Source organism: Rhyacophila brunnea, unplaced genomic scaffold, assembly GCF_057557595.1.
Source record: "Rhyacophila brunnea isolate RB1 unplaced genomic scaffold, BYU_Rbru_1.0 scaffold_117, whole genome shotgun sequence".
NCBI lineage: Eukaryota > Metazoa > Arthropoda > Insecta > Trichoptera > Rhyacophilidae > Rhyacophila > Rhyacophila brunnea.
Genome location: NW_028232771.1, coordinates 41,299 through 54,992, shown reverse-complemented (window position 1 = coordinate 54,992; position 13,694 = coordinate 41,299). Strand labels below are relative to the sequence as shown.

General features: G+C 25.6%; 1 non-coding gene across 1 annotated transcript; it reads right to left on the bottom strand.

The window, feature by feature from the left end:
• Positions 1–683: 683 nt before the first annotated feature.
• TRNAF-GAA (transfer RNA phenylalanine (anticodon GAA)) lies at positions 684–755 on the bottom strand. The gene has a single exon. It is a non-coding gene; the product is annotated as a tRNA-Phe (tRNA).
• Between the last annotated feature and the right edge of the window lie 12,939 nt (positions 756–13,694).

Sequence of the window (13,694 nt, the reverse complement as noted above, 5' to 3'; positions counted from 1 at the left end):
TAGAGAATTTTGTCATATCATACTAAATTTAATTATTTTGTATGCGTAAAAGTTCCAAAATAAATAATAATATCAGAAAATTTTGTAGAAAGTACAAATTGATTTCTTTATGTAAATTTTGAATGTGCCGAGATAAATTCTGACATAAGAGAATTATTTATCGCAAAAACTAATAAAGCCTAGAAAATATTAATTTGGTGTTTTAAATTTAAAATGGGTGCAAATTAACATTTACTTAATTACAAAGATGCAATAAGAGTTTAGTATAAGCCTCTGGAGTTTGAATAAGGAAATAATTGTAATAAAGCTGAATATTCTTTTTAAAAAATCGGATTTTTATGTGTTTGAATAATCATACAGAAAGTATAAAATGAAATTTCATTTATAATTCTTAATGCTATATAAATGAATAAATTATAAATTATTTACAACAAAAAATTAAATGTATCGAATTATATGAATATTTTAATTCATCCATACGTTAATTTACCTTAATACTTTTTTAAACTAAGCAAAGCTTTTAATAGCTCTATAGATTAGGCTAATAATGTATAGTTCATTAAGAATCATGCATTGGTAAAATCTTATTTTTCAATTCATATATTGATAAATAAATATATGACATCTTATCTTGTTTTCAATTAAAATATTAAAAACAAACCTTTACAATGGAGGATAAAATATGTTCCTTCCGGGGATTGAACCCGGGTCCTGTAGATCTTCAGTCTAACGCTCTCCCGCTGAGCTAAAGAAACTTGAAGAAGTAGTTTTTAATAAACTATTTTGTATTTTTAAAAAATATCTTATTCAATAAAACTATAATCAGAGATACAGCAAGCTTTTGATGAAATATTTCTCAGTAAAAAAATTAAAGTCTGTATAAGACAATGAATAATATTTTACCATTCAAAAAATACTTTTTACGAATCTCACTCTAATATATTACAAAGATAAAAACAATGCATCAAATTTTATTAGAAAGACGAATTCCAATCATTCATTGGTATATCTTTTTTTATAATATAATATTTAATCTTTATAAATTCTAAATATTTATTGGATCTATGATTACAGGCTTCAGATTAACAAAATGTCTAATCAAGGTACACGATTCTGTTCTATAAGGCGTTTTTCTGGTTCTAGAATCAATAATTCTCATTTGATCTAAAGAAGGTATAGATGTCTAAATTATATTAAATTTTAGCGCCATTCGAGCGCTATGTACTGAAATTTTGTAGAGTGGTTATGGTTGAATGATATGAATATTTGACCTAGAAGCTTTAATTAAAATAATTGAAGATTCGAATAAATCCCACACAATTGCATTACTAACCATACACAACTGCATTATTAATATTATCAAGCAAGTGATTAGTGTCACTTAGCTGCAAGGGATACAGCAAACATAGTTAGGCCGATCCATAGTAAAGGGAAGTTGTAGCGCTAAAACGACTTGACTCGACTTACGAACGCAAAAGCTGTAATTAAAGCCATTAATAGCATAATAGGTTAAATTCCGTGCAGCGGTGATTTGATTTACAAAGTCAAATTAAAACTGTTGATTTTTTTTCTAAAAAAATAATACCTTTAATCAACTTCATCACCTGTAAGGCTTTCTTTATTCTATTACTCGAGTGTTACACTCCCATCATGTCTTACGGCTTCAATTACTGTGACTTTTTTCTAAAAGTTTTAGTGTCATTTATTTAAAATCCTTGAATTGCCAGCGTTATGAATGCTATTTTATTTTTTATATTAAAAAAATAAAAAATTAATTTTATATATCGAAGAATATGGTAAAGAGAACAATTAAAAAAAAATTAATTTAAATGATAGAAACAGCTAAAAATAAGCATAATATAATAAGAATTACAGCGTATATTCTACTTTAAAATAACTAATCTTCTTTAAATCTCAACAACACTATTTAAAAATTTTGAGTGGGACGTATTATGTTTGCTATTTCTAATTAACGCCTTTTTTGTCTTTTTTATAAATGATAAATGAAATTAAAATTATGAATAAAGTATTTTTATTGAAATAAAAATATATACTGCTAGATTTATTTGTGCTACCAGTTTTACTAAAATTCTGATGAGAATTCATGGAAAGCCATTATCCAAATTAAAGATAAATAAAAGTACGTGAATAGTTTAAAAACTAAAAAAATTAGTCTAAAGATATTTTCTTTCAGAAAATAACAAATTACGGTTGAGAAAGATTGAGAAATATTTGTGCTATGTTTTTATTGACAAATATTAATTTTACATTATAAATTTCAATTTATAGGCTTTAAATGTGCGTAATGTGATTTCTATGGATTATTCACATCAAAAAAATAAAATAAAAATACTATTTTATACAGATCATCAATATTAAAATAGAAGCTAGAAGAAATATATTTTCGTGTTTCTTTCCTATTTTTTTTATAATTTAATATAATAAAACAGAACAATTTGTACTACCAACCATCTGCGATTATGCAAAACGAGGAAATTTTAGAAAATTATTCTTTTATTTTAATACCAATTTTTTTTGTTTGTATATTATACGTGGTATTATCAGTTTTTTTTTATAAAATAAAGTAATTACAAGAAAAAATGGGAAAAATGTGTGCACATTAAAACAAAAAAATGAAAAATTTTAACTTTGATTATATAATATGTTTTTTTAGGTCTAAACAAGATTTAAAATTTTTCAAAAATATATTCATGATAATTATACACACTAGATGAAAAATAATATATTTTGGGCTTATTCATTAGATCTCAAGTTCTTTTAAAATGTGAATCTTATTCTGGTCTAAATGACCTCATTGTATTTATATATTTATAAAATGTTATCAATTAATAAAAAACTTAGAAAAAACTCTTGCATAAATAAAGTGAAAATCCGTTTGTGGTTTCGATTCCTCCATCTATACAAATAAAAAAACAGTAAATAAGCATATATCATTAAAAATAACCAAATAAATACAGAAAACGATTCGTATAAATTTTTTTCTGCATTTTTTGCTTTTGTTTATGATATTCGTTGTGAAATTACTAGAAATTCTCTTCTGTTTGTAATTTTTAATCAGAAGATGAAATAAAAATAAATATATGTGATAACCATGCATTTTTAATACGTGATATGAACTATCAGTAAAAATATAATGTTTTATATGTTTTTGCGTTTTTAAATCTGTTATTAAGACACGATTCAATAAAAATATCATAGTTTTATGAATTTCATACATCAGTACTTTCAAATCAATATTATTTTCCGGCATCTAAATTTTATCTATCGTTTAAATAATTGTATAATTTATAAACTTACCCATGAACAGCATAAATCATGTTTTGATTTAGCACAAAAATAATTTAATTTGTACGTCTTTTGCATTTATGGGTTAATATCGCACAGTAATTATAGATTTTTCTTTACCAATGACTTATTGATTTCCTCTTGGTGCATCATATCTATACTATTGTTTTATTCCACATCTATTAAATCTTTTTCTATACATTCATTCTTTTCAAGACATTTTAGTAATTAGTTTTTCCCAATATTATAGTTTAATTATATGCTTCAAACCCGGATAATTAGATTTTTAAATGTTATTTATCAATAAAAAACAAGATTTGTAATGTAGGAAACTGCGTTTTTTCATTAAAGCATATTTTTAAAGGGTAAAAATAATAAAAGAAAGCAAGCGAATCTTTTATTTTTCTATAATACTTTAGTCAATTTGTGAGAATTTTTTACAAAGAGGTCAATTATTATAAAAGTATTTTAGTTCGTAATATTTCTCCTTTATTTGTCTCATTTATTCACAGAGATTATTGAAAAGCTTAAAAAAGATGATCTGAAAAAGATTACATGGAGTTTATATTTGATTTAAAACCTTATAATACATTTCAAGAAAGGTTATTTCGTGGGTAATACATAAATAACACAGTTGATACTATTTATAAGAAGAAAATATATTATACACAAATATAAAAGAATATGAAATAACTTTATCTATGCATTGTACAAAATATATTTAGGATTTCTACTTTTTGCAAAAAAAGATATAGAAACTTATATAAATTAGTAAAATATTCGATTACAAACTAATAATTCACAATGCACAAATTTAATGATGAAAACAGTACACACATATGAAAGTAAAAATACTGAATCTTTCTTTATGACTGTTGATACCTACAAAACATCTTATATATCCTTATTTTTGCATTATTTTTATAAGTGTTAATAATAAAAACATTTTTCGCACGTAATTTTATAGAATATTGTGTAATTACCAAAAACCAGTTTATTTAAAGGTCGATAAAGTTGTTTCCAATTAAATTTATTTGAGAAAAACCATACTTTTTACTGCTAATATAAGGTAACTTATACGATATTATCATGTTTATAGCTCTTCTTCGTTATACTACAATTTAAAGAGCCATTAATTAAAATGTAATAAGTAACCTGTTGCTTTTGTGCGTATTATTCTGCTTAAACTTCTTTTTATAACCCATTAATATATGGCTTATAGTATTATATAACCACAAAATCATATGTTTTGATACTGGGATCTATCACCAGAATCCTAATTTTTCATGTATTATATCTATTGAGGAGCCTATCATATTTATTAATTCCATCATAAATTAAATATATTTTTTAAATAGTTTTATTTTTTTAAATCAAGCAATAGTATGTATTTTTCTATAGAGCAGGTCAATTATATATATCTGAATTCGATAATTAATCTAAATTTATTTATATGCTAATTTCATCCTACTAATTTTTACCCCATTTTCAACCAAGCAAAACTTTATGTATTTCGTGTTCAGTTATAAATTTGTTTAAATATCATACTCTTCAATACTTTCTTCCAGAATTCGCCTTGTTTTTAGGACTTATTGATTCGGGGTCAATACCCGAGTTTATTTTTTGTGGATATGTCACCGCACCAGTATAAATTTGACTGTATATAATACATATCATGGTATTTTTGTGATAGATACCTGATATGAAACATGTTATCATTTTTATTGGCTTTCAAATTATCAAGTATATATTGGTAAGTAAATAATATGATCTCATTTTTAACATTTATAAGCCATAAGCAGAAAATGATTTTATTAAATATAATATAATCGATAAAAAGACAATTAAAGCAGATTGCCTTTATGATATAACTTGGGTTTAAAAATTTTTATTTTTACCTTTTGAATTTTCGGAAGATTGGAGAAGCAATATAATACCTAAAAAACTACAATATCAGTTTTGCTAAAACATAGAGCTTACAATAAAAATAGTTTATTGCTGCTATACGCAACCACAAGTTAAAATATTAGGGAAAACCCCACCCCTCATATACCAGCATTCTTTTTATCAAGTTTAGAAATAATATATTGCTTTTAAAACCTTTATTTCATATGTGGAATCTATTTAATTTTTTAGATCAAACGCATAAAAAAATATAAGTTAATAAACACCCCTTTTTCGATTTACTTTGGGATATTAGTGGAAAAACGATCTTAATATATTATTATTAACATTCAATAAAGTTTTAAAAATGAATAACCAAGTTTCCCTATATATTTCAATAGCCTATGTGTCAAATACCAGTAAAAATACACGAAATGTTCCTGTTTTCTATTCGACGCTTCTATTATGAATTCAAAATATTTTTGCGCGATGTTTTAATTCTGTGCGCCAATTATACAATATGTGAATATAAGAATATAAGGTACAGTCTATGAATGTATTTAAAAATAAGAATAAATGGTAGGTCTATACTTTGAATTAATTGTAATAATAATTCTGAAATTATATTTAAAAGATTAATATTATTATTTATAGTATTGCTCGAAAATTTATTCCCTTGAAATGCGCATTAGTATAACATCATAAGCTAAATTGAAATGGTTATAAACCGATCGGGAATATCGGTGAAACTATGATATTTTTGGATTATAAATCGATAAATATTTTTAGACTTTTTTTCGATGCCAGCAATAAAATATATGCCAAAAACATTCATTTAAATTTTCCAAGCATTTTATGAAATTAAAAACACGTATATTCAAAACTTTAGTTTAACTTAAAAGTGCCAGCTGTTTGTTATGATATAAAAGTCATTTATAATTTAAAACATATTATATAATAGCCTATTTCGCTTTGAAAACAGCTTAATGTTCAAAACTATTTATGCTTAATATGCTTACTAAAGCAATAAAAAATTTTAATTTCGCAGCGAGAAAAATAAATAGCTAAAATATGATAGTTTAGAAATCTTTTTATATATACATGAAGCTTTATATTACACAATTTTTGAGCTTGTAATAAAATTTGAACTTTATGTGCTCAAAATGCACTTTGTTCACCCTATAAATTTCTTATTTATCAATATATATCAATTTAAAACCAAAAAAATTTTGAACGTTTCGGTACACAAAATATTTCACCATATTTTCTCCAGTGGTGAAAATTTATTATCACAATATTTTACATCATTTCCGAAATACAATAGTGTTCTCTTTAACAAAATTTTATTGTCCCCTTCTCGTATGATTCAAATGACATTGATTCAGAAATTAATTGATGTGAATGAGAGATTAGATGGTCGCAATTTTCTTGAGCAAAGAGATTTTACGATTGAGAGAATCAGCAATACATTTACTTTAAAATCAGCAAAAACATTTATAGCGCTTAATTATGTTGTAAATATTCGGGAGCCACATCCTGACAAACCACATCAAGGAATAGTAAAAATAAACGCCTTTTACCAACGTTCTATGGACAGAAGCTTTTCAGATAAGATGGTTACTAGATCGTTGAAAAACATATTTTTGAAATCGAAGTGTATTGATCTTGAAGGTTTATCGTTAATTTATAACCAATTATGCTTAGAAATATCGTTTGAGCTACGAATAATTGAATTTGACGGTAATCCTTTGCGGTTTTGTGTTGAAATAATATTAAATGCGATAGAAAATATTAATTTCTCAGATTTAGAGGATCAATTTAAAAATGGCCTTTTCAATAACGAGGAAATAAATAAAAAAAGCAATAGTTGTGAAACAGAAAATAAACTTGCAAAAATGAAGATTATAGGGGAAATAAACTCGGATACTTACTTGATAAATGAGAGTTTACAGGCGAATAATGATATTACACCACCTGAAAAAATACTGATTAATTATAAGCCTCGGGCTTATTATATAATTAGTATAAATGATAAGAAAATAATAGATCCAATTGCAGAAGAAGAAGAACTAAAAGAATGGTGGAATTTTATTGTTATGGATCAGAGAAATGTACTATATTTTGAGAAATCTGGAAAAGAATGTGGATTCGACGAGATTGTAGATGTTATAAGACAGTGTTCTGAAATTAACTAATTCCTAAATTAATAATAAATCCCATTTTTATTTTAGGATGTTTTCTGGCTTTTTTTTCTTAAATGCTGTCAAACTGTTCAATATATTTTAATTGGGATTATATAGACAATTTGTTTGTTAATTGTATCTTTCGGATTTAAATATTTGTAAGAGAGATAAATTCATTAGCAATTAATTAAATTTAGTTTGTGTTTTCATACTACTGTAAATAATGATAAATTTTACAATAAATCCATCTGCAATATTATTAATTTAGTTTGGATTTTTATATTACTCTATATAATAGATAATTTTACATTGAATCCAACTGCATTATTATTACTTATTTTCACTGTTTGTATATTTATATGCTTTTATATATTTTTTTATGGCTTTATAATTTAAAACGAATGCGACCGATATTTTTAGGGTTAAATTATGATGAAAAAGGTTTATTTTACACCAATATCTATGTATTGAAGAACTGGCAAAAAATCAAAAATGTAAAATACCATTTTTTATTTATGGGATAAGTTTCTTTTTATCTATTTAGATGTGTTCAGCTCATTGGGAATATTGTATAACTCCTTGATTTATATTTCGATACCTTCCCCTAATCCATATTCATCAACTGCTCTTCTTCTCTCGAATTAGATGATTATAAGCGTCTTGCGGAATGTTTGAGCTTGTATGTAAGTTTCTATTTCGCCAGGATTTTTATATCCTTAACATATCTATTATGATATTTTGTGACCTCCAATCCCAAGTCATCACATATGGTATTATTCTTGTTTTAAATTTGTAAATTAAACCAAGTTCATTCGCCAGGATGTCATACTTCCTATATTTTTCATTCTCAACTTCAGTTAAGTTATCAAGGCTAGTTATACCTATTTCAATCAGCACAATCATTTTTTCTTTTTTTTTCGTATAGAAAAATATCAGGTCTATTTTGTTTATTAAAAATATTTGTTTTTATTTGGGCATCAACTTTTATTTCTGCATTTTCGTTTTCGCAGATCTCTTGTACTGAGTGAATTCTGATCTTTTCGGTTTTCTTGAAGTTGTATCGTCTTGATAGGATGAAATGAAGACATCTTATAATATCATTGTGCCTTCGCGTGTTATTATGCTTTAACATTTTCTTGCATCTTGTTACAAGGTTGTCGATTGTTTTCATGGCTTCGTTATAATGTGGACATTTTATTCTCGCACTAAAAAACACATTTCTGTCTTAATAAAACATAATTTTTCTTCTTCACTTGGTTTAATGTTGCCGTCATTTATTTATCTTGATGATCCAACAATAACAACCATATCGTTATTCTAGCAATAAAAGGTTTTTGGTGTTATGGTTTTTATTTTATTTTACACAATAGACTTTCTTGATGTTTTTTCTCTAGTGTCTCAAAGTCGATGAAATCAACATAATATTTATTTTCAAGATATTCTTCAATTAGTGAGAGATGTGTCTTGTTATTTTTTTCTACTTTTAAGATCGCGGCCCTCCTCAGTGAGCTATTTTTACTGTTTTCAAGCAGATTTTTTTAGCTGGTAGATCATCTTCTCGGCTTTAAATTCGATATTACATAGCCCACGTCCTAGTTCATTTTTCTTTATATATAATCTTTGTTTATTACTAGGCTAGAGGTGAATAGAAAATTCGTTTAAAATATCACTTGTCTTATCATTAAGTTTAATGTATTCTTCAGGTTCTGATTTTAATACGCCTATGTGGTAATTTATGTGGGATATTGCATGTTCATCAACGGCTTTGAATAAATTTCCAACATTAAGTTTAGTCTTACATAAATTTCTTATTTGATTTGGTATTTATCTGCAATTATATCAATAGTTTCTTGCTTTAGCTCTGATTTTATTTTCTCAATTACTCCAAGATATTTTTAGGCTGCCGGGCCTTCAATAAATGTTGCTACGTCTGTCCATATTTCATGGTTAGTGATAGACTTATTTTTTTATTTCAATACCTACTGCATTAAAGAAAGTTTATGTTTCTTTTGTCATGAGTTAAAGTGTTTCTAATGTTTTTTATATTCATATGAATTCATTTATAAACAGTAGATGATTTGTGTATAAGAGTTTTCATCATTCAGTACACTTACCTCTGGAAAGCGTTCATTTAATTTTTTTCTCAAAGGACCAATACATAGAACGAATAAAAAAGAAGACAGACTGTCTCCCTGTAGTATTTCCTTGTTTATTCTTTTATAAATGATTTCTTCACCATTTAACCTCAAAGATATACTCAATTTACTTGTAATCATTTTATGAAGAAGTTATCCACGTGGGTAGATTCAAATATTCAATACATGGATGTAGGTAGTTATTTTCTATTGAGTCAAATGCCTTTTTTACATCAATCCACGTTGTATAAAGATTATTTCCATGCTCTTTATTTATTGGAATATTAATAAGAGCTTGTTCTTTTGCTCCTTGAACGCACCATATTCTTCCTAACTGATTTTCTGCATCTAATTCTCTTGTCTTCACCTCATATTGAATGATTTTTATATCCTCTTTTTTCGTCTACATATATAAAACGAACATACATGTGATTGGTCAAAATTCATGTTCTATCTTGACATCTTTTTTAAGTATAAGATATGTCGTACTAGAGTAAAATATTCTTCCTGATTTTCATTTTAGAAACATTCATATGATATAATCTGATATATGAAATATTAAGGCTCATAATATTTTTAATGAAGAAATTAAAGATTCCATCTGGTCCAGCAGGTTTTAAGGTCAGCAGTGATTTTATTATGTTTTTAAATAACTTCTGTTATGAAGCTTATTTTTTCTTTCATTGGACTGGTATAAATGAGTATAAATATTCGTATTAATTGTCTTTTTGTGTGATTTTCCGTACCTTTCCCCTTATTTTTATCCAAAGTTATTACTTTCTTGATTTGACGCTTCGATTGTATAATTCTTGTTTTCACTAAACCCTCTATAAAAAAAAGTCTTCTATTAAGCTCAAAGCCGTATTTTTCTTTTGTAAAATAACATCTTTTTTTTGCACTGTTCTATCTTTTTCTTTAATTTTCTGATTTTTTCTGGATACATATTTAACATCGTTTTTAGATGATCATATACTTCTAGGATCACGTTTATTGATCGCGTAATTTTTCTTATTTTTTATTACTTCCTCTTTCTAAACTTCACTACGTTTATTTTTATATAATTCTAGTCCATCTCTTATTCTTTCCAAAAGAGCAATTTGTTCTAAAATATATTGGTTATCTTTTTTCGGTTTTTTTGTGAGGCGTTTACAAGTTTGTTGTGCGGTTTGTAGCAAGACTGGAACGTCGGTCATATTCTTGGGATTTTGGGTGGATGTAATTGTCCCTATTAACTTATTAATAGTTTGAAGAATATTAGAGTCAACTTCATAGTATGTAATTTTTCTTGTCCTTTCAATTTCAACGATGTTTGCCTTTTTAAGCTTATTTATATTAAATTATATTCCCTTTTACATTAGTCGACTCTTCTGTACTCTTCAATTCCAAAACTAGATAGTTCACTTAATTTTGTTATTTTGAATATTTTGAATATTTTGACGTTTTCGGCATCAAATCATTTGGCAACCGACTTCCTTCCATTTTGGTCTATTAATATTCTCATCGCTCTTCTTTTGAGTTCCTGTTGGGACAAATTACATTCGAATTTTCCGTTATTATATTTTTCGAGTTTCTCCCTTCCGAAGAGTGGTATACGATGGAAGCGTATTAGTATTTCCGCATAGGCATCTTGAACCCATTCATCTAAAGAAGATTCTGTTGACGTGAAGATTGATTCTAACTTTAGATGTCTTGTTGATGTTTTCAAGGAGAGTTGCGCATCTTACAATGCCACCACATATTTTTTCTCGGTTACAGCCGCAGTTTCAAAGTATTTGCATTTATAGTGCTCTGCTTCTGATTTTTCTGCTTCATTATCTTTTATTGCTAAAGTGATAGAATTCATTTTATAAAAAAGTTTTATGCTTTTAAATAGCCTCTTAACAATAAAAAAGTATAACTACTTTACGAGCGAATATTATGTGCACCTTTACATTTTTTATTATTGAAAAAGTAATTATTTTTGAATTTATGTGACTTAATATTCTATATCTGAATTTCTATTTGCTTTAGAAGGGTCTCGGATCTTTATATATGAATAGATTATAAATCGCATATATTAAAATATGTTTCAGGGATTTCTAAATTTTGTAAAACCTTTGAAAATATATATAATGATAACAAATTTATATGTTAAAATTATATGGCCAGGTATAAATAATTATAGATACATTTTTTGCTGTTTTTCTTGTTGGTTTTATATACACTTTTGTATATCTGAGGCGTTTAAACTTTAAAATATTTGTTTAAACCATTAACTTCTATAACTTGATTCAAATTTACATAAAAAGAGTTGAATATTTGTATATTTAAATACATAACCGGATTTATATATTTTTTTCACGTAATATTCCGAATATAATGATAATTATTGTGCAAGATTTAAAACAGCTACAATTTATAAACTTAAAAACAATATATAGTTAGCGGTATTGAAGATATACTAAAATAAAATTTGTAATTTATTTAAAATTAATTTTTATTTATATACCGTTACATTCAAATCAAGGCTGAAACGGATACCCGAATGTCAAAAAGAAAATTTTTTAAAGTGTCGGAATAATTTTCTTTATGTGAAATTTTATTCTACTATGTAACTGATTCAGAATCAGCTGTAATTTTGCAAAGAAATAAAAGATTAAGTAACCTTTTAAATATAAAGATTTATAATCATACTATGCTTTATAGAAACAAACTAGCATGTGCGTTTTAAAACCCACATTTGAGAATATTATTATTTTTTATTTTGATATTTCTAAACTTCGAATAATATATTCATCATGAAAAAATGTTAGTTCTTATTGTGGTGAAAATTTAATATTTCATTATAAGAAATTATATCTAGTTTAGGTTAAGTGTGTATCATTATAGTACATGATCTTTTATTTACACCAAAAAGCTACATTTTTTTAGATAAAAAGGAGAATGAATATTCTTGAAACTTTATTTGGCCATTAATAATGGTTAGTGTATGCAAATGCTGTTATTTTATAATGTTGATTTAATTTAATAATACAAATTCCCATTTTCAAATGAATAATAATTATAAATTCATCCCAAAGTAAAAAGTTATTCAAAAAAATAAATCCATCTACGCAAATTTTTTTATGCATCGAATTGATCTTAGTTCGATTTTAAGTGAATCAAAATATTATTCATTAAGATTTCACAAGTTAAACATTATGCTTTGTTTTTATAAAGAATTATATAAAAAAAATTGCATATATTACAATAATTTTTTTTTTCAATTAATATAAATATGGAATATGTAATTATGCGCAAAAGTAATAATAACTAAAAAAAGCATATAAAATACTTAAATTGTATTTTCTATTATAATTTTTTTACGGCATATTTTAAATGAAAATTGAAAAAAGCTAATTTAACTTTTCGATTTAAAATGTTTAAATATGGATCTCAAAAATATCCTGCGATGAATCTGAATTTTTTTTTGTCTGTATGTTACATTTTATCGATTGAATCATCGAACCCATTCGCCTCAATAGATGTTATTGATTTACAACAAAATGATGAAAAAGTAGGCGAATGTATTATCGAAAGCGAAATTAATTCTTTCCCAAAAGCACCAGAAGTTAATTATTTAGTAAATGGTGTTGAAAATATTAAACTTGAGAATAAAAATAACGTTGTAAAGTTATTTATTTCAGGACTTGACAGTCAAAAAAAAATAGATGCTATCATGAAAAATGAAGTGAGCTATGTTTTATTCTATTTATTAATTGTCACTTATAAGGAAATTAATAATGAAATTATTAATACATTTTATCCGGATAATCCCAATGAAATGTCTGAAAAGAAGGCATTTATGGAAATCACCAATAATATTCTTACTGCGGCGATTGAATGTGTTTTGGACAAAGATTCGGTGAAAATAGAGGAGCTAAATCATATTTTAGAAGATAAAATGACTGAAAAATCTTTAAACTTTATGAAGTGTATTGAGGCATTAAAGCATTACGTTTCCGGGCCAGAATTTAAAGAGGTTTTAACCAATGTCACGTCGAATGAACTAGAAAATGGAATAGACGAGGATGAATTTTTTTCATCAAACAAGAATTTATTTCAAAATATATTTTTTAAAGCCATTTTCCCGACATTTAATAATTTTTTATTAGAGGAAATCATTAAGATGGATACTTTTATCGATATATATAAATCTGGATCGAAC